We start from the raw sequence: 20,905 nt of genomic DNA on the forward strand, positions 1-20,905 counted from the left end.
CGAAGTGGACTTTTAGTCCAATTCAGGAGGCGTGCACGCCATCCACCACCGGTACAGAGATAAAGTGGAGTCGCAATTCATCAGCTCAGACACAAGAAGTATGTGACAGGGACTCCAGACAATCCCGGATTATTAATAAGAGAAAACCGCTAACTTCGCAGACACCAACGTCTTGCTCCCGGACATGCTAAACACCTTCTTCGCCCGCTTTTAGGATAACACAGCGTCGCCCACACATGCCGATCCCAAGGACTGTTAGCACTCGTTCTCCGTGGCCGATGTGAGTACGACATTGTAGCGCGTTAACCCTCGTAAGGCTGCCGGCCCAGACGGCATCCCAAGTCGCGTACCTCAGAGCATGTACAGACCAGCTGGCTGGAGTGTTAACGGACATATCAAATCTCTCACTATCCCAGTCTACTGTTCCCACATGCTTCAAGATGGCCACCATTGTTCCTGTACCCAAGAAAGCAAAGGTAACTCAACTAAATGACTATTGCCCTGTAGCACTCACTTCTGTCATCATGAAGTGCTTTGAGGAGCTATTTAAGGAGCATATCATTTCCACCTTACCCGACACCCTAAACCCACTGCAATTTGCATTCCACCCAAATAGATCCACAGATGATGCAATCGCCATCGCACTGCACACTGCCCTATCCCATCTGGACAAGAGGAATACCTACGTAAGAATACTGTTCATTGACTAGAGCTCAGCATTCAACACCATAGTACCCTCCAAGCTCAACATTAAACTCGGGGCCTTGGATCTCAACCCCGCCCTGTGCAACTGAGTTCTGGACTTCATGACCGGCCTCCCACAGGTGGTGAAGGAAGGCAACAACACCTCCACTATTCTGATCCTCAACACTGGAGCCCCACAAGGGTGTGTGTTCAGCCCCCTCGTGTACTCCCTGTTTACCCATGACTGCGTGGCCATGCACATCTCCAACTCAATCATCAAGTTTGCAGACAACACAACAGTAGTAGGCCTGATTACCAACAACAATGAGACAGCCTACAGGGAGGAGGTGAGGGCCCTAAGAGTGATGCCAGGAAAATAACCTCTCCCTCAACAAAACGAAGGAGCTGATTGTGGACTTCAGCAGACAGCAGAGGGAGCACTCCCACATCAACATCGTCAGTGCCGTAGTGGAGAAGGGTAAAAGCTTCAAGTTCCTCTGCGTACACATCACTGACAATCTGAAATTGTCCACCTACACAGACAGTGTGGTGAAAAAGGCTCAACAGCGCCTCTTCAACCTCAGGAGCCTGAAGAAATTTGGCTTGGCACCTAAGACCCTCACAAACTTTTAGCTACTGCACCACTGAGAGCATCCTGTCAAGCTCTATCACCGCCTGGTACGGCAACTGCACCAGAGGGTGGTGCGGTCAGTCCAATGCATCACGGGGAGCACACTGCCTGCCCTTCAGGACATCTACAGCACCCGGTGTCACAGGAAGGCCAAAAAGATCATCAAGGACAACAACCACCCGAGCCACTGCCTGTTCACCACGCTATCATTCAGAAGGTGAGGTCAGTACAGGTGCATCAAAGCAGGGACAAAGAGACTGAAAAACAGCTTCCATCTCAAGGCCATCAGCCTGTTATAGCTATCACTAGCCGGCCTCCACCCAGTACCCTGCCCTGAACCTAGTCACTGTCACCAGCCGGCAACCGCTCATCCCTGCACCTTGAAGGCTGATGACCTATGTACATAGACTTGGAACACTGGTCATTTTAATAATGGAACACTGGTCACTTTAATGATGTTTACATACTGTTTTACCCACGTCATATCTATGTACTGTTTTCTGGTCAAGTCCATCCTATTCAACTATTGCTGTACATATACTATTCTATCCTAATTATTCTACCAATATACTACATATCTACTACATATTCTATCCACATACTGCCCTCAAATGTTTATACTCCGGACTCCGACATTGCTTGTCCTAATATTTCTATATTTCCTAATTCCATTCTTGTACTTTTAGATGTATTGTGTATTGTTAGATATTACAGCACTGTTGGAGCTAGGAACACAAGCATTTCACTACACCCTCAATAACATCTGCTAAACGTGTATGCGACCAATACAATTTGATTTGATTTGCACAGCACAGCACAGCACAGCACACACACACACACACACACACACACACACACACACACACACACACACACACACACACACACACACACACACACACACACACACACACACACACACACACACACACACACACACACACACACACACACACACACACACACACACACACACACACACACACACACACACACAGCATTAACCCTGTGGTTCTTCTCCTTCCTACCGTTTAATTCTCAAGCGAGGGACTGAAGCATCTTTTCTTAATTTAACAGCAGTATACTTTGTAGTCTAGGGCCCATAAAGACTAGCGATCTAATGGGCTAAATACCGGTGAACTAAATCCAGTGGTTGGACAAGGGAGACAACGAACATTAAGTCACTACAAGATAGACTAGCCAATACCGCCCGCATCATGTTTATGTTCTACCACTGCTGTCATGATATGATGAGGTTATTATTGCTATGTTCTATCACTGCTGTCATGATGTGATGTGGTTATTATTGCTATGTTCTATCACTGCTGTCATGATATGATGAGGTTATTATTGCTATGTTCTATCACTGCTGTCATGATATGATGAGGTTATTATTGCTATGTTCTACCACTGCTGTCATGATATGATGAGGTTATTATTGCTATGTTCTACCACTGCTGTCATGATATGATGAGGTTATTATTGCTATGTTCTATCACTGCTGTCATGATATGATGTGGTTATTATGGCTATGTTCTATCACTGCTGTCATGATATGATGAGGTTATTATTGCTATGTTCTACCACTGCTGTCATGATATGATGAGGTTATTATTGCTATGTTCTACCACTGCTGTCATGATATGATGAGGTTATTATGGCTATGTTCTACCGCTGCTGTCATGATATGATGAGGTTATTATTGCTATGTTCTATCACTGCTGTCATGATATGATGTGGTTATTATGGCTATGTTCTATCACTGCTGTCATGATATGATGAGGTTATTATTGCTATGTTCTACCACTGCTGTCATGATATGATGAGGTTATTATTGCTATGTTCTACCACTGCTGTCATGATATGATGAGGTTATTATGGCTATGTTCTACCGCTGCTGTCATGATATGATGAGGTTATTATTGCTATGTTCTATCACTACTGTCATGAAATGCTGTGGTTATTATTGCTATGTTCTATCACTGCTGTCATGATATAATGTGGTTATTATGGCTATGTTCTATCACTGCTGTCATGATATGATGTGGTTATTATGGCTATGTTCTACCACTGCTGTCATGATATGATGAGGTTATTATTGCTATGTTCTATCACTACTGTCATGATATGATGAGGTTATTATTGCTATGTTCTACCACTGCTGTCATGATATGATGAGGTTATTATGGCTATGTTCTACCGCTGCTGTCATGATATGATGAGGTTATTATTGCTATGTTCTATCACTACTGTCATGATATGCTGTGGTTATTATTGCTATGTTCTATCACTGCTGTCATGATATAATGTGGTTATTATGGCTATGTTCTACCACTGCTGTCATGATATGATGTGGTTATTATTGCTATGTTCTACCACTGCCTTCATGATATGATGAGGTTATTATTGCTATGTTCTACCACTGCTGTCATGATATGCTGTGGTTATTATTGCTATGTTCTACCACTGCTGTCATGATATGATGAGGTTATTATGGCTATGTTCTACCGCTGCTGTCATGATATAATGAGGTTATTATTGCTATGTTCTATCACTACTGTCATGATATGCTGTGGTTATTATTGCTATGTTCTACCACTGCTGTCATGATATGATGTGGTTATTATTGCTATGTTCTATCACTGCTGTCATGATATGCTGTGGTTATTATTGCTATGTTCTATCACTGCTCTCATGATATGATGTGGTTATTATGGCTATGTTCTATCACTGCTGTCATGATATAATGTGGTTATTATGGCTATGTTCTACCACTGCTGTCATGATATGCTGTGGTTATTATTGCTATGTTCTATCACTGCTGTCATGATATAATGTGGTTATTATGGCTATGTTCTACCACTGCTGTCATGATATGCTGTGGTTATTATTGCTATGTTCTATCACTGCTGTCATGATATAATGTGGTTATTATGGCTATGTTCTATCACTGCTGTCATGATATGATGTGGTTATTATCATTATAATGACATTAAATCCATTATGTTCGGTTCCATACAGGCCACCAATACAGCAGTCTATAATATCAGCTGTTCACACAATGATCTGACACTGAAGTATCATACTTAAAGACAGACAAAGCCTCCCTCTCTCCATTTCTCTCTCTCTCGTTCTTTCTCTGTCTCCTTTCACTTAATTTACACCTCTCTCAACAGCTATCTTCTTTCTCTTTTTTTCTCTGTCTCTTTTCACTTCATCTCCACCTCTCTCTACAGCTATGTTTTCTCTGTCTTTCTGTCGCCTTTCCCTTCATCTCCACCTCTCTCTACAGCTATCCTCTCTCTATATTTTCTCCCTCTATCACCTCTCACCACTTTCTCTTCTCTCTCATCTCCACTGTCATCAAAAACAATGTTATGTGTGTATTGTGTCTGTGTGTATTGTGTATTGCGTCTGTGTGTATATGTGTGTTTTGTGTGCGTGTGCGTGTGTGTGTGCGTGTGTGTGTGTGTATTTGAAAATGTGTTGAGGGTGTGTGGGTGGAGGAGAGTGTGTGTGTTTTGCATGTGAATGGATTCTGAAGAGGCTTTTTTGTGTCTCTGTAGTGCTCAGGACAAACAGCTAGTCCTCAGACAGTGTTAACGCCTCCCCAATAATGTCTGTGTGTGTGTGTGTGTGTGTGTGTGTGTGTGTGTGTGTGTGTGTGTGTGTGTGTGTGTGTGTGTGTGTGTGTGTGTGTGTGTGTGTGTGTGTGTGTGTGTGTGTGTGTGTGTGTGTGTGTGTGTGTGTGTGTGTGTGTGTGTGTGTGTGTCTATGTACACTCAACAACGGTTCTTCTTAGATCCTTAAAGTTCTCTGAAGAACCTTCGGGTTCTTGTCACTGGAAATGGCCCCCAAAAGGTTCATCAAGGAACCTCCTTAGTTGGTGGGGGGTTCTTGCAGGAACCTAACTGCCCAACTGAAACATTTGGATTTGAATTTGAAAGGACAGCAGGTGAAGGAACTTGACTGCAAAATGTAAAGATCTACATTTTTAAGGCTGGGGGGAAGTATTGAGTAGCTTGGATGAATAAGGTGCCCAGAGTAAACTGCCTGCTACTCAGTCCCAGAAGCTAAGATATGCATATTATTAGTATATTTGGATAGAAAACACTCTGAACAGTTTCTAAAACTGTTTGAATGATGCCTGTGAGTATAACTGAACTCATATGGCAGGCAAGAACCTGAGAAAAAATCCAACCAGGAAGTGGGAAATCTGAGGTTTGTAGTTTTTCAACTCATTGCCTTTCTAATATACAGTGTCTATGGGGTCATATTGCACTTCCTAAGGCTTCCACTAGATGTCAACAGTCTTTAGAACCTTGTTTGAGGCTTCTACTGTGAAGTGAGAGAGAATGAGAGTTGTTTAAACCAGAGGTCTGGCAGAGTGCCATGAGCTCAGTTTCGCACACGCCCGTGAGAGTTAGCTGCGTTCCATTGCATTTCTAAAGACAAAGACAAATGTTTCTCCGGTTGAAACATTATTGAAGATTTATGTTAAAAACATCCTAAAGATTGATTCTATACATCGTTTGACATGTTTCTACGAACTGTAACGGAACCTTTTGACTTTTCGTCTGGACCTAGTGCTCGCGCCTCATGAATTTGGATTTGTGAACTAAACGCGCGAACAAAAAGGAGGTATTTGGACATAAATTATGGACTTTATCGAACAAATCAAACATTTATTGTGGAACTGGGATTCCTGGGAGTGCATTCTGATGAAGATCATCAAAGGTAAGTGAATATTTATAATGCTATTTCTGACTTCTGTTGACTCCACAACATGGCGAGTATCTGTATGGCTTGTTTTTGTGTCTGAGCGCCGTACTCAGATTATTGCATGGTGTGCTTTTTCCGTAAAGTTTTTTTGAAATCTGACACAGCGGTTGCATTAAGGAGAAGTGGATCTATAATTCCATGTATAACACTTGTATTTTCATCAACATTTATGATGAGTATTTCTTTAAATTGATGTTGCTCTCTGCAAAATCACCGGATGTTTTGGAAGCAAAACATTACTGACCATAACGCGCCAAGGTAAACTGAGATTTTTGGATATAAATATGAACGGTATCGAACAAAACATACATGTATTGTGTAACATTTAGTCCTATGAGTGTCATCTGATGAAGATCATAAAAGGTTAGTGATTAATTTTATCTCTATTTCTGCTTTTTGTGACTCCTGTCTTTGGCTGGAGAAATGGCTGTGTTTTTCTGTGACTAGTTGCTGACCTAACATAATCGTTTGGTGTGCTTTCGTCGTAAAGCCTGTTTGAAATCGGACACTGTGGTGGGATTAACAACAAGTGTATCTTTAAAATGGTGTCAAATACTTGTATGTTTGAGGAATTTTAACTATGAGATTTCTGTTGTTTGAATTTGGCGCCCTGCACTTTCACTGGCTGTTGTCATATCGATCCCGTTAACGGGATTTCAGACGTAATACATTTTAAGGTAAGGTTTGTCCCTTGTATGATCTAAATTAATATTGTTTTATGATGATACCATCTGTCTTTTCATATTTGTGCAAACCTTTATAAAACAGAAAATGGACACAATTCAATGGATATCAATCAACAAAGAGGTAAGAATATGTGGGCTATAAGAATATGTTGAAGGCTAGCTGTATTGGGTGCAGAATTGAACTGAACTGCTCACTTTTGTGTCTCTGTGTAACGGCTTTCTTCTTCCTCCTCTGATGAGGAGTAGTAGGAAGGATCGGAAGACCAATGCGCAGCGTGGTACGTATCCATAATGACTTTTAATGAGAATGAATACGACAAAATACAAACTAACAAAGTGAAACAAAATGAAAACCGAAACAGTCCCGTAACGTGAAACACACAAACACTAAACAGGAAATAAACACCCATGAAACCCAGGTGGAAAAAGGCTACCTAAGTATGATTCTCAATCAGAGACAACTAACGACACCTGCCTCTGATTGAGAATCATACCAGGCCAAACGAAAAAACCAACATAGACAAACGAACATAGATTACCCACCCAACTCACGTCCTGACCACACTAAAACAAAGAAATAACAAAAGAACTATGGTCAGAACGTGACACTCTGTCTGCAGGTATACAGACGAGGAGGCATACAAAGGTATGTCAATTGGTATTGGTATGTTATGCAGATTACATGCACCATCCTCCCTTACCTCTTCAATCAATATCCCATAGGCCTTTACATGATGGACATGGGATGTGTTTGAAAACCATTATCAAAAAAAAAAACAAGGTATGAAGACTGTCATGTGTATGTCGTGTTACTCATCTGTATAATTACTATCTTTGGGGGATTCACAGACTTTACCCTCCCTACACCTCTGATGAATATAACAGGAATCCTGTTCAATCACCATGCACTACAAAATCATTCTGGCTGTGGATACGGAGATCATCAACACAGTAACATCAACACAGTAACATCAATACAGTATCATCAACACATTAACATCAACACAGTAACATCAACACAGTATCATCAACACATTAACATCAACACAGTAACATCAACACAGTAACATCAACACAGTATCATCAACACAGTATCATCAACACAGTAACACAACACAGTATCATCAACACAGTAACATCAACACAGTATCATCAACACAGTATCATCGACACAGTATCATCAACACAGTATCATCAACACAGTAACATCAACATCAACACAGTAACATCAACACAGTATCATCAACACAGTATCATCAACACAGTAACATCAACACAGTATCATCAACACAGTATCATCAACACAGTAACATCAACACATCAACACAGTAACATCAACACAGTAACATCAACACAGTATCATCAACACATTAACATCAACACAGTATCATCAACATCAACACAGTATCATCAACACAGTAACATCAACACAGTAACATCAACACATCAACACAGTATCATCAACACAATAACATCAACACAGTAACATCAACACATCAACACAGTATCATCAACATCAACACAGTATCATCAACACAGTAACATCAACACAGTATCATCAAAACATTAACACAGTATCATCAACACAGTATCATCAACACAGTAACATCAACACAGTATCATCAAAACAGTAACATCAACACAGTAACATCAACACAGTAACATCAACACAGTAACATCAACACAGTAACACAGTATCATCAACACAGTAACATCAACACAGTATCATCAACACAGTAACATCAACACAGTATCATCAACACAGTAACATCAACACAGTAACATCAACACAGTAACATCAACACAGTAACACAGTATCATCAACACAGTAACATCAACACAGTATCATCAACACAGTAACATCAACACAGTATCATCAACACAGTAACATCAACACAGTAACATCAACACAGTAACATCAACACAGTAACACAGTATCATCAACACAGTAACATCAACACAGTATCATCAACACAGTAACATCAACACAGTATCATCAACACAGTAACATCAACACAGTAACATCAACACAGTAACATCAACACAGTAACATCAACACAGTAACATCAACACAGTATCATCAACACAGTATCATCAACACAGTAACATCAACACAGTATCATCAACACAGTAACATCAACACAGTATCATCAACACAGTAACATCAACACAGTAACATCAACACATTATCATCAACACAGTATCATCAACACATTATCATCAACACAGTATCATCAACACATTATCATCAACACAGTAACATCAACACAGTAACATCAACACAGTAACATCAACACAGTAACATCAACACAGTATCATCAACACATTATCATCAACACAGTAACATCAACACATCAACACAGTAACATCAACACAGTAACATCAACACAGTAACATCAACACAGTAACATCAACACAGTAACATCAACACAGTATCATCAACACAGTAACATCAACACAGTATCATCAACACAGTAACATCAACACAGTAACATCAACACAGTAACATCAACACAGTATCATCAACACAGTATCATCAAGACAGTAACATCAACACAGTATCATCAACACAGTATCATCAACACAGTAACATCAACACAGTATCATCAACACAGTAACATCAACACAGTATCATCAACACAGTAACATCAACACAGTATCATCAACACAGTAACATCAACACAGTAACATCAACACAGTATCATCAACACATTATCATCAACACAGTAACATCAACACAGTAACATCAACACAGTAACATCAACACAGTAACATCAACACAGTAACATCAACACATTAACATCAACACAGTATCATCAACACATCAACACAGTAACATCAACACAGTAACATCAACACAGTAACATCAACACAGTAACATCAACACATTATCATCAACACAGTAACAGCAACACAGTAACATCAACACAGTAACATCAACACAGTAACATCAACACAGTAACATCAACACAGTATCATCAACACATTAACATCAACACAGTAACATCAACACAGTATCATCAACACAGTATCATCAACACAGTATCATCAACACATCAACACAGTAACATCAACACAGTAACATCAACACAGTAACATCAACATCAACACAGTAACATCAACACAGTAACATCAACACATCAACACAGTATCATCAAGACAGTAACATCAACACAGTATCATCAAGACAGTAACATCAACACAGTATCATCAACATCAACACAGTATCATCAACACAGTAACATCAACACAGTAACATCAACACATCAACACAGTATCATCAACACAATAACATCAACACATCAACACAGTATCATCAACACATTAACATCAACACATCAACACAGTAACATCAACACAGTAACATCAACACAGCAACACAGTAACATCAACACAGTAACATCAACACAGTATCATCAACACAATAAAGCACTCGTGCTTTATTGCTACCACTAGCCACTTTAAACAATGCCACTTAATATAATGTTTACATACCCTACATTACCCATCTCATATGTATATACTGTACTCTATATCATATACTGCATCTTGCCATCTTTATGTAATACATGTACCACTAGCCACTTTAAACTATGCCACTTTATGTTTACATACCCTACAGTACTCATCTCATATGTATATACCGTACTCTATACCATCTACTGCATCTTGCCTATGCCGTTCTGTACCACCACTCATTCATATATCTTTATGTACATATTCTTTATCCCTTTACACTTGTGTGTGTATAAGGTAGTAGTTGTGGAATTGTTAGGTTAGATTACTTGTTGGTTATTACTGCATTGTCGGAACTAGAAGCACAAGCATTTCGCTACACTCGCATTAACATCTGCTAACCATGTGTATGTGACTAATAAAATTTGATTTGATTTGATTTGATTAACATCAACACAGTATCATCAACACAGTAACATCAACACAGTATCATCAACAAAGTAACATCAACACAGTAACATCAACACAGTAACATCAACACAGTATCATCAACACAGTATCATCAACACAGTAACATCAACACAGTATCATCAACAAAGTAACATCAACACAGTAACATCAACACAGTATCATCAACACAGTAACATCAACACAGTAACATCAACACAGTAACATCAACACAGTATCATCAACACAGTAACATCAACACAGTAACATCAACACAGTAACATCAACACAGTATCATCAAGACAGTAACATCAACACAGTAACATCAACACAGTAACATCAACACAGTAACATCAACAGGCCAGAGGATAAACCCATTGGACTTGGGGCTCTGCTGGAAGTTTACCTCATATTTGGATTTTTGCCGCTAAAATCATAATAAACACTAAGAACTAAAATATTGTGTTATTGTTGTTATTGTTATGCATATTATATTATTATTATTGTTATCATTAATAGTAATCATAATTTTTTTAAATGACCCCTAAAGGTTCTTCAAAAGATTATTATAGGATCCATTAAAAGGTATTTTTTTAAAGAACTTTTACGGGTTTCAATTTGAAGAACCCCTAAATAAAAACGCTCGAGGACCCTGTTCTTTTTAGAGTGTACAGCGCCCAGAGAGATTCATTATCCATTATAAACTGGGTGGTTCGAGCCCTGAATGCTGATTGGCTGACAGACGTGGTATATCAGACCATGGGTATGACAAAACATGTATTTTTACTGCTCTAATTACATTGGTAACCAGTTTATAATAGCAGCAATAAGGCACCTCTGGGGGTTTGTGGTATATGGCCAATATACCATGGCTAAGGGCTGTATCCACATTGTGTCGTGCCTAAGAACAGCCCTTAGCCGTGGTATATTGGCCTTATACCACACCCACTCGTGCTTTATTGCTTAATTTTATATTGTGTGTTAGAGTGATTTATCAGAACAAGGGTCATAGGGGAGTTATGGGTGCCGTACGTGGTTCTGTGTGGCTCAGTTGGTAAAACAATGTGCTTGCAATGCGTTGTGAACTTACTCTGGATAAGAGTGTCTGATTTAATGACTCGCATGTAAACAGAAAAAAAGTAGGTGTTTGTAGGTGTGTGTGTGTGTGTGTGTGTGTGTGTTTGTGTGTGTGTGACGTCTTCACATTGTCTTGTTAACTAACAATCCCTTTGATCACTAGAATGAGACGTCGTTTTGAAAATAGACGAAAAAACAAAGCGGACGTTGATATATGCCGTACCTCTGCACTCACCACTGGGCCCACTGGGCGAGGACTCGCTGGGCGAGGACTCACTGGGCGAGGACTCACTGGGCGAGGACTCACTGGGCGAGGACTCGTGACACCGCCCGGCGCCGACACGCGTGTAGCTCAGACCACGGCACCACGGCAGGTCACAACGCGCTAGCAAGCCGTGAGAATACTGTGAATACTCAACAAGCTCTCACAGTATAGCTGCAGAATTAGCCATATTTCCACGTTTTCAACAAACGTAAAATGTTTAAGTTGCTCTTAACAGAGTCTCCCGACGTCCTGGGGACAAAAACTTCACATTTCTACTGAATCTGGAGTGGACCCTATCTCTCTCACACACACACACACACACACACACACACACACACACACACACACACACACACACACACACACACACACACACACACACACACACACACACACACACACACACACACACACACACACACACACACACACACACACACACACACACACACACACACACACACACACACACACACACACACACACACACACACACACACACACACACACACATATAAACACTGACTGACTGTTTCACTGGGGTTAGGGCTAGGCCAGGCCCAGCCCTCTCTCCTTCTTCATCAAGACCAGGCCCTGCCCTCTCTCCCTCTCCCTCTTCATCAAAAGACCAGGCCCTGCCCCCTCTACCTCTTCATCAAAAGGCCAGGCCCTGCCCTCTCTCCCTCTCCATCAAAAGGCAAGGCCCAGCCCTCTCTCCCTCTCCATCAAAAGGCCAGGCCCAGCCCTCTCTCCCTCTCCATCAAAGGCCAGGCCCAGCCATCTCTCCCTCTCCATCAAAAGGCCAGGCCCAGCCCTCTCTCCCTCTCCATCAAAAAGAAAGGACCGGCCCTCTCTCCTTCTCCATCAAGGCCAGGCCCTGCCCTCTCTCCCTCTCCATCAAAGGCCAGGCCCAGCCCTCTCTCCCTCTCCATCAAAAAGCAAGGACCGGCCCTCTCTCCCTCTCCATCAAAAGGCCAGGCCCAGCCCTCTCTCCCTCTCCATCAAAAGGCAAGGCCCTGCCCTCTCTCCCTCTCCATCAAAAGGCCCAGCCCTCTCTCCCTCTCCATCAAAAGGCCAGGCCCAGCCCTCTCTCCCTCTCCATCAAAAGGCCAGGCCCAGCCCTCTCTCCCTCTCCATCAAAGGCCAGGCCCAGCCCTCTCTCCCTCTCCATCGAAAGGCCAGGCCCAGCCCTCTCTCCCTCTCCATCAAAAAGCAAGGACCGGCCCTCTCTCCTTCTCCATCAAGGCCAGGCCCTGCCCTCTCTCCCTCTCCATCAAAGGCCAGGCCCAGCCCTCTCTCCCTCTCCATCAAAAGGCCAGGCCCAGCCCTCTCTCCCTCTCCATCAAAAGGCCAGGCCCTGCCCTCTCTCCCTCTCCATCAAAAGGCCAGGCCCAGCCCTCTCTCCCTCTCCATCAAAAGGCCAGGCCCAGCCCTCTCTCCTTCTCCATCAAGGCCAGGCCCTGCCCTCTCTCCCTCTCCATCAAAGGCCAGGCCCAGCCCTCTCTCCCTCTCCATCAAAAAGCAAGGACCGGCCCTCTCTCCTTCTCCATCAAGGCCAGGCCCTACCCTCTCTCCCTCTCCATCAAAGGCCAGGCCCAGCCCTATCTCCCTCTCCATCAAAAAGCAAGGACCGGCCCTCTCTCCCTCTCCAGCTTCCCCTCCCCTATCTCTCTCTATGTGATTGCGTGGCAGTAATTGTGTGTCTGTGTTGGAGTGGCTTGGGGAAGGAAGAGTATTGTTACTGGGTAATATATGGTAACTTCTCTCTCCCCCTCACCCCCTTTCTCCTCTCTTTCCCTCTCTTTCTTCCTCTCTCCCGCTCTCCTATCCTCTGTAATAGCTGGTAACCTCTCTCTCTCTCTCTGTATTGTTACAGTGTAATAGCTGGTAACCTCTCTCTCTCTCTGCATTTTTACAGTGTAATAGCTGGTAACCTCTCTCTCTCTCTGTATTGTTACAGTGTAATAGCTGGTAACCTCTCTCTCTCTCTGTATTGTTACAGTGTAATAGCTGGTAACCTCTCTCTCTCTCTGTATTGTTACAGTGTAATAGCTGGTAACCTCTCTCTCTCTGCATTGTTACAGTGTAATAGCTGGTAACCTCTCTCTCTCTCTGCATTGTTACAGTGTAATAGCTGGTAACCTCTCTCTCTCTCTCTGTATTGTTACAGTGTAATAGCTGGTAACCTCTCTCTCTCTCTGTATTGTTACAGTGTAATAGCTGGTAACCTCTCTCTATCTCTCTGTATTGTTACAGTGTAATAGCTGGTAACCTCTCTCTCTCTCTGTATTGTTACAGTGTAATAGCTGGTAACCTCTCTCTCTCTGCATTGTTACAGTGTAATAGCTGGTAACCTCTCTCTCTCTCTGTATTGTTACAGTGTAATAGCTGGTAACCTCTCTCTCTCTCTGTATTGTTACAGTGCAATAGCTGGTAACCTCTCTCTCTCTGTATTGTTACAGTGTAATAGCTGGTAACCTCTCTCTCTCTGCATTGTTACAGTGTAATAGCTGGTAACCTCCCTCTCTCTGTATTGTTACAGTGTAATAGCTGGTAACCTCTCTCTCTGTATTGTTACAGTGTAATAGCTGGTAACCTCTCTCTCTCTCTCTGTATTGTTACAGTGTAATAGCTGGTAACCTCTCTCTCTCTGTATTTTTACAGTGTAATAGCTGGTAACCTCTCTCTCTCTCTGTATTGTTACAGTGTAATAGCTGGTAACCTCTCTCTCTCTCTCTGTATTGTTACAGTGTAATAGCTGGTAACCTCTCTCTCTCTCTGTATTGTTACAGTGTAATAGCTGGTAACCTCTCTCTCGCTGTATTGTTACAGTGTAATAGCTGGTAACCTCCCTCTCTCTGTATTGTTACAGTGTAATAGCTGGTAACCTCTCTCTCTGTATTGTTACAGTGTAATAGCTGGTAACCTCTCTCTCTCTGTATTGTTACAGTGTAATAGCTGGTAACCTCTCTCTCTCTGTATTGTTACAGTGTAATAGCTGGTAACCTCTCTCTCTGTATGGTTACAGTGTAATAGCTGGTAACCTCCCTCTCTCTGTATTGTTCTAGTGTAATAGCTGGTAACCTCTCTCTCTGTATTGTTACAGTGTAATAGCTGGTAACCTCTCTCTCTGTATTGTTACAGTGTAATAGCTGGTAACCTCTCTCTCTCTCTGTATTGTTACAGTGTAATAGCTGGTAACCTCCCTCTCTCTGTATTGTTACAGTGTAATAGCTGGTAACCTCTCTCTCTCACTCTGTATTGTTACAGTGTAATAGCTGGTAACCTCTCTCTCTCTCTGTATTGTTACAGTGTAATAGCTGGTAACCTCCCTCTCTCTGTATTGTTACAGTGTAATAGCTGGTAACCTCTCTCTCTGTATTGTTACAGTGTAATAGCTGGTAACCTCTCTCTCTCTCTCTGTATTGTTACAGTGTAATAGCTGGTAACCTCTCTCTCTCTCTCTGTATTGTTACAGTGTAATAGCTGGTAACCTCTCTCTCTGTATTGTTACAGTGTAATAGCTGGTAACCTCTCTCTCTGTATTGTTACAGTGTAATAGCTGGTAACCTCTCTCTCTCTGTATTGTTACAGTGTAATAGCTGGTAACCTCTCTCTCTCTCTGTATTGTTACAGTGTAATAGCTGGTAACCTCTCTCCCTCTCTGTATTGTTACAGTGTAATAGCTGGTAACCTCTCTCTCTCTCTCTGTATTGTTACAGTGTAATAGCTGGTAACCCCTCTCTCTCTCTCTGTATTGTTACAGTGTAATAGCTGGTAACCTCTCTCTCTCTCTCTGTATTGTTACAGTGTAATAGCTGGTAACCTCTCTCTCTCTCTCTGTATTTTTACAGTGTAATAGCTGGTAACCTCTCTCTCTCTCTCTGTATTGTTACAGTGTAATAGCTAGTAACCTCTCTCTCTCTCTCTGTATTGTTACAGTGTAATAGCTGGTAACCTCTCTCTCTCTCTGTATTGTTACAGTGTAATAGCTGGTAACCTCTCTCTCTCTCTCTGTATTGTTACAGTGTAATAGCTGGTAACTTCTCTCTCTCTCTGCATTGTTACAGTGTAATAGCTGGTAACCTCTCTCTCTCTCTCTGTATTGTTACAGTGTAATAGCTGGTAACCTCTCTCTCTCTCTGTATTTTTACAGTGTAATAGCTGGTAACCTCTCTCTCTCTGTATTGTTACAGTGTAATAGCTGGTAACCTCTCTCTCTCTGTGTTGTTACAGTGTAATAGCTGGTAACCTCTCTCGCTCTGCCCCCCCTCTTCTCTGTATTGTTACAGTGTAATAGCTGGTAACCTCCCTCTCTCTGTATTGTTACAGTGTAATAGCTGGTAACCTCTCTCTCTGTATTGTTACAGTGTAATAGCTGGTAACCTCTCTCTCTCTCTCTGTATTGTTACAGTGTAATAGCTGGTAACCTCTCTCTCTCTGTATTGTTACAGTGTAATAGCTGATAACCTCTCTCTCTCTCTGTATTGTTACAGTGTAATAGCTGGTAACCCCTCTCTCTCTCTCTGTATTGTTACAGTGTAATAGCTGGTAACCTCCCTCTCTCTGTATTGTTACAGTGTAATAGCTGGTAACCTCTCTCTCTCTCTGTATTGTTACAGTGTAATAGCTGGTAACCTCTCTCTCTCTCTCTGTATTGTTACAGTGTAATAGCTGGTAACCTCTCTCTCTCTCTCTGTATTGTTACAGTGTAATAGCTGGTAACCTCTCTCTCTCTCTCTGTATTGTTACAGTGTAATAGCTGGTAACCTCTCTCTCTCTCTCTGTATTGTTACAGTGTAATAGCTGGTAACCTCTCTCTCTGTATTGTTACAGTGTAATAGCTGGTAACCTCTCTCTCTCTGTATTGTTACAGTGTAATAGCTGGTAACCTCTCTCTCTCTCTGTATTGTTACAGTGTAATAGCTGGTAACCTCTCTCTCTCTCTGTATTGTTACAGTGTAATAGCTGGTAACCTCCCTCTCTCTGTATTGTTACAGTGTAATAGCTGGTAACCTCTCTCTCTGTATTGTTACAGTGTAATAGCTGGTAACCTCTCTCTCTCTCTCTGTATTGTTACAGTGTAATAGCTGGTAACCCCTCTCTCTCTCTCTGTATTGTTACAGTGTAATAGCTGGTAACCTCTCTCTCTCTCTCTGTATTGTTACAGTGTAATAGCTGGTAACCTCTCTCTCTCTCTCTGTATTTTTACAGTGTAATAGCTGGTAACCTCTCTCTCTCTGTATTGTTACAGTGTAATAGCTAGTAACCTCTCTCTCTCTCTCTGTATTGTTACAGTGTAATAGCTGGTAACCTCTCTCTCTCTCTGTATTGTTACAGTGTAATAGCTGGTAACCTCTCTCTCTCTCTCTGTATTGTTACAGTGTAATAGCTGGTAACTTCTCTCTCTCTCTGCATTGTTACAGTGTAATAGCTGGTAACCTCTCTCTCTCTCTCTGTATTGTTACAGTGTAATAGCTGGTAACCTCTCTCTCTCTCTGTATTTTTACAGTGTAATAGCTGGTAACCTCTCTCTCTCTGTATTGTTACAGTGTAATAGCTGGTAACCTCTCTCTCTCTGTGTTGTTACAGTGTAATAGCTGGTAACCTCTCTCGCTCTGCCCCCCCCTCTTCTCTGTATTGTTACAGTGTAATAGCTGGTAACCTCCCTCTCTCTGTATTGTTACAGTGTAATAGCTGGTAACCTCTCTCTCTGTATTGTTACAGTGTAATAGCTGGTAACCTCTCTCTCTCTCTCTGTATTGTTACAGTGTAATAGCTGGTAACCTCTCTCTCTCTGTATTGTTACAGTGTAATAGCTGATAACCTCTCTCTCTCTCTGTATTGTTACAGTGTAATAGCTGGTAACCCCTCTCTCTCTCTCTGTATTGTTAATGTGTAATAGCTGGTAACCTCCCTCTCTCTGTATTGTTACAGTGTAATAGCTGGTAACCTCTCTCTCTCTCTGTATTGTTACAGTGTAATAGCTGGTAACCTCTCTCTCTCTCTCTGTATTGTTACAGTGTAATAGCTGGTAACCTCTCTCTCTCTCTCTGTATTGTTACAGTGTAATAGCTGGTAACCTCTCTCTCTCTCTGTATTGTTACAGTGTAATAGCTGGTAACCTCTCTCTCTCTCTCTGTATTGTTACAGTGTAATAGCTGGTAACCTCTCTCTCTCTCTGTATTGTTACAGTGTAATAGCTGGTAACCTCTCTCTCTCTGTATTGTTACAGTGTAATAGCTGGTAACCTCTCTCTCTCTCTCTGTATTGTTACAGTGTAATAGCTGGTAACCTCTCTCTCTCTCTGTATTTTTACAGTGTAATAGCTGGTAACCTCTCTCTCTCTGTATTGTTACAGTGTAATAGCTGGTAACCTCTCTCTCTCTGTGTTGTTACAGTGTAATAGCTGGTAACCTCTCTCGCTCTGCCCCCCCCCCCTCTTCTCTGTATTGTTACAGTGTAATAGCTGGTAACCTCTCTCTCTCTCTGTATTGTTACAGTGTAATAGCTGGTAACCCCTCTCTCTCTGTATTGTTACAGTGTAATAGCTGGTAACCTCTCTCTCTCTCTGTATTGTTACAGTGTAATAGCTGGTAACCTCTCTCTCTCTGTATTGTTACAGTGTAATAGCTGGTAACCCCCCTCTCTCTGTATTGTTACAGTGTAATAGCTGGTAACCTCTCTCTCTCTCTGTATTGTTACAGTGTAATAGCTGGTAACCTCTCTCTCTCTGTATTGTTACAGTGTAATAGCTGGTAACCTCTCTCTCTCTGTGTTGTTACAGTGTAATAGCTGGTAACCTCTCTCTCTCTCTCTCTGTATTGTTACAGTGTAATAGCTGGTAACCTCTCTCTCTCTGTATTGTTACAGTGTAATAGCTGGTAACCTCTCTCTCTCTGTATTGTTACAGTGTAATAGCTGGTAACCTCTCTCTCTCTCTGTATTGTTACAGTGTAATAGCTGGTAACCTCTCTCTCTCTCTCTGTATTGTTACAGTGTAATAGCTGGTAACTTCTCTCTCTCTCTGCATTGTTACAGTGTAATAGCTGGTAACCTCTCTCTCTCTCTCTGTATTGTTACAGTGTAATAGCTGGTAACCTCTCTCTCTCTCTGTATTTTTACAGTGTAATAGCTGGTAACCTCTCTCTCTCTGTATTGTTACAGTGTAATAGCTGGTAACCTCTCTCTCTCTGTGTTGTTACAGTGTAATAGCTGGTAACCTCTCTCGCTCTGCCCCCCCCCTCTTCTCTGTATTGTTACAGTGTAATAGCTGGTAACCTCTCTCTCTCTCTGTATTGTTACAGTGTAATAGCTGGTAACCCCTCTCTCTCTGTATTGTTACAGTGTAATAGCTGGTAACCTCTCTCTCTCTCTGTATTGTTACAGTGTAATAGCTGGTAACCTCTCTCTCTCTGTATTGTTACAGTGTAATAGCTGATAACCTCTCTCTCTCTCTGTATTGTTACAGTGTAATAGCTGGTAACCCCTCTCTCTCTCTCTGTATTGTTACATGTGTAATAGCTGGTAACCTCCCTCTCTCTGTATTGTTACAGTGTAATAGCTGGTAACCTCTCTCTCTCTCTGTATTGTTACAGTGTAATAGCTGGTAACCTCTCTCTCTCTCTCTGTATTGTTACAGTGTAATAGCTGGTAACCTCTCTCTCTCTCTCTCTGTATTGTTACAGTGTAATAGCTGGTAACCTCTCTCTCTCTCTGTATTGTTACAGTGTAATAGCTGGTAACCTCTCTCTCTCTCTCTGTATTGTTACAGTGTAATAGCTGGTAACCTCTCTCTCTCTGTATTGTTACAGTGTAATAGCTGGTAACCTCTCTCTCTCTGTATTGTTACAGTGTAATAGCTGGTAACCTCTCTCTCTCTCTCTGTATTGTTACAGTGTAATAGCTGGTAACCTCTCTCTCTCTCTGTATTTTTACAGTGTAATAGCTGGTAACCTCTCTCTCTCTGTATTGTTACAGTGTAATAGCTGGTAACCTCTCTCTCTCTGTGTTGTTACAGTGTAATAGCTGGTAACCTCTCTCGCTCTGCCCCCCCCCCCTCTTCTCTGTATTGTTACAGTGTAATAGCTGGTAACCTCTCTCTCTCTCTGTATTGTTACAGTGTAATAGCTGGTAACCCCTCTCTCTCTGTATTGTTACAGTGTAATAGCTGGTAACCTCTCTCTCTCTCTGTATTGTTACAGTGTAATAGCTGGTAACCTCTCTCTCTCTGTATTGTTACAGTGTAATAGCTGGTAACCCCCCTCTCTCTGTATTGTTACAGTGTAATAGCTGGTAACCTCTCTCTCTCTCTGTATTGTTACAGTGTAATAGCTGGTAACCTCTCTCTCTCTGTATTGTTACAGTGTAATAGCTGGTAACCTCTCTCTCTCTGTGTTGTTACAGTGTAATAGCTGGTAACCTCTCTCTCTCTCTCTCTGTATTGTTACAGTGTAATAGCTGGTAACCTCTCTCTCTCTGTATTGTTACAGTGTAATAGCTGGTAACCTCTCTCTCTCTGTATTGTTACAGTGTAATAGCTGGTAACCTCTCTCTCTTGACCTGCTGTATTACAGTCATTTGCCTTCATCAGGACTTCCCCAATGGACATGATAGGATGGAAGCAGAGAGGTGGAAATTTGCTGCATGCATTAACATACTGTGTGATCCTGTGTGTGTATGTTCCTGTGTGTGTGTGTGTTCCTGTGTGTTTGTGTGTGTTCCTGTGTGTGTGTGTGTGTGTGTGTGTGTGTGTGTGTGTGTGTGTGTGTGTGTGTGTGTGTGTGTGTGTGTGTGTGTGTGTGTGTGTGTGTGTGTGTGTGTGTGTGTGTGTGTGTGTGTGTGTGTGTGTGTGTGTGTGTTCCTGTGTGTGTTCCT

This window comes from Salvelinus alpinus, chromosome 34 (genome assembly GCF_045679555.1).
Source record: "Salvelinus alpinus chromosome 34, SLU_Salpinus.1, whole genome shotgun sequence".
Classification (NCBI taxonomy): Eukaryota; Metazoa; Chordata; class Actinopteri; order Salmoniformes; family Salmonidae; genus Salvelinus; species Salvelinus alpinus.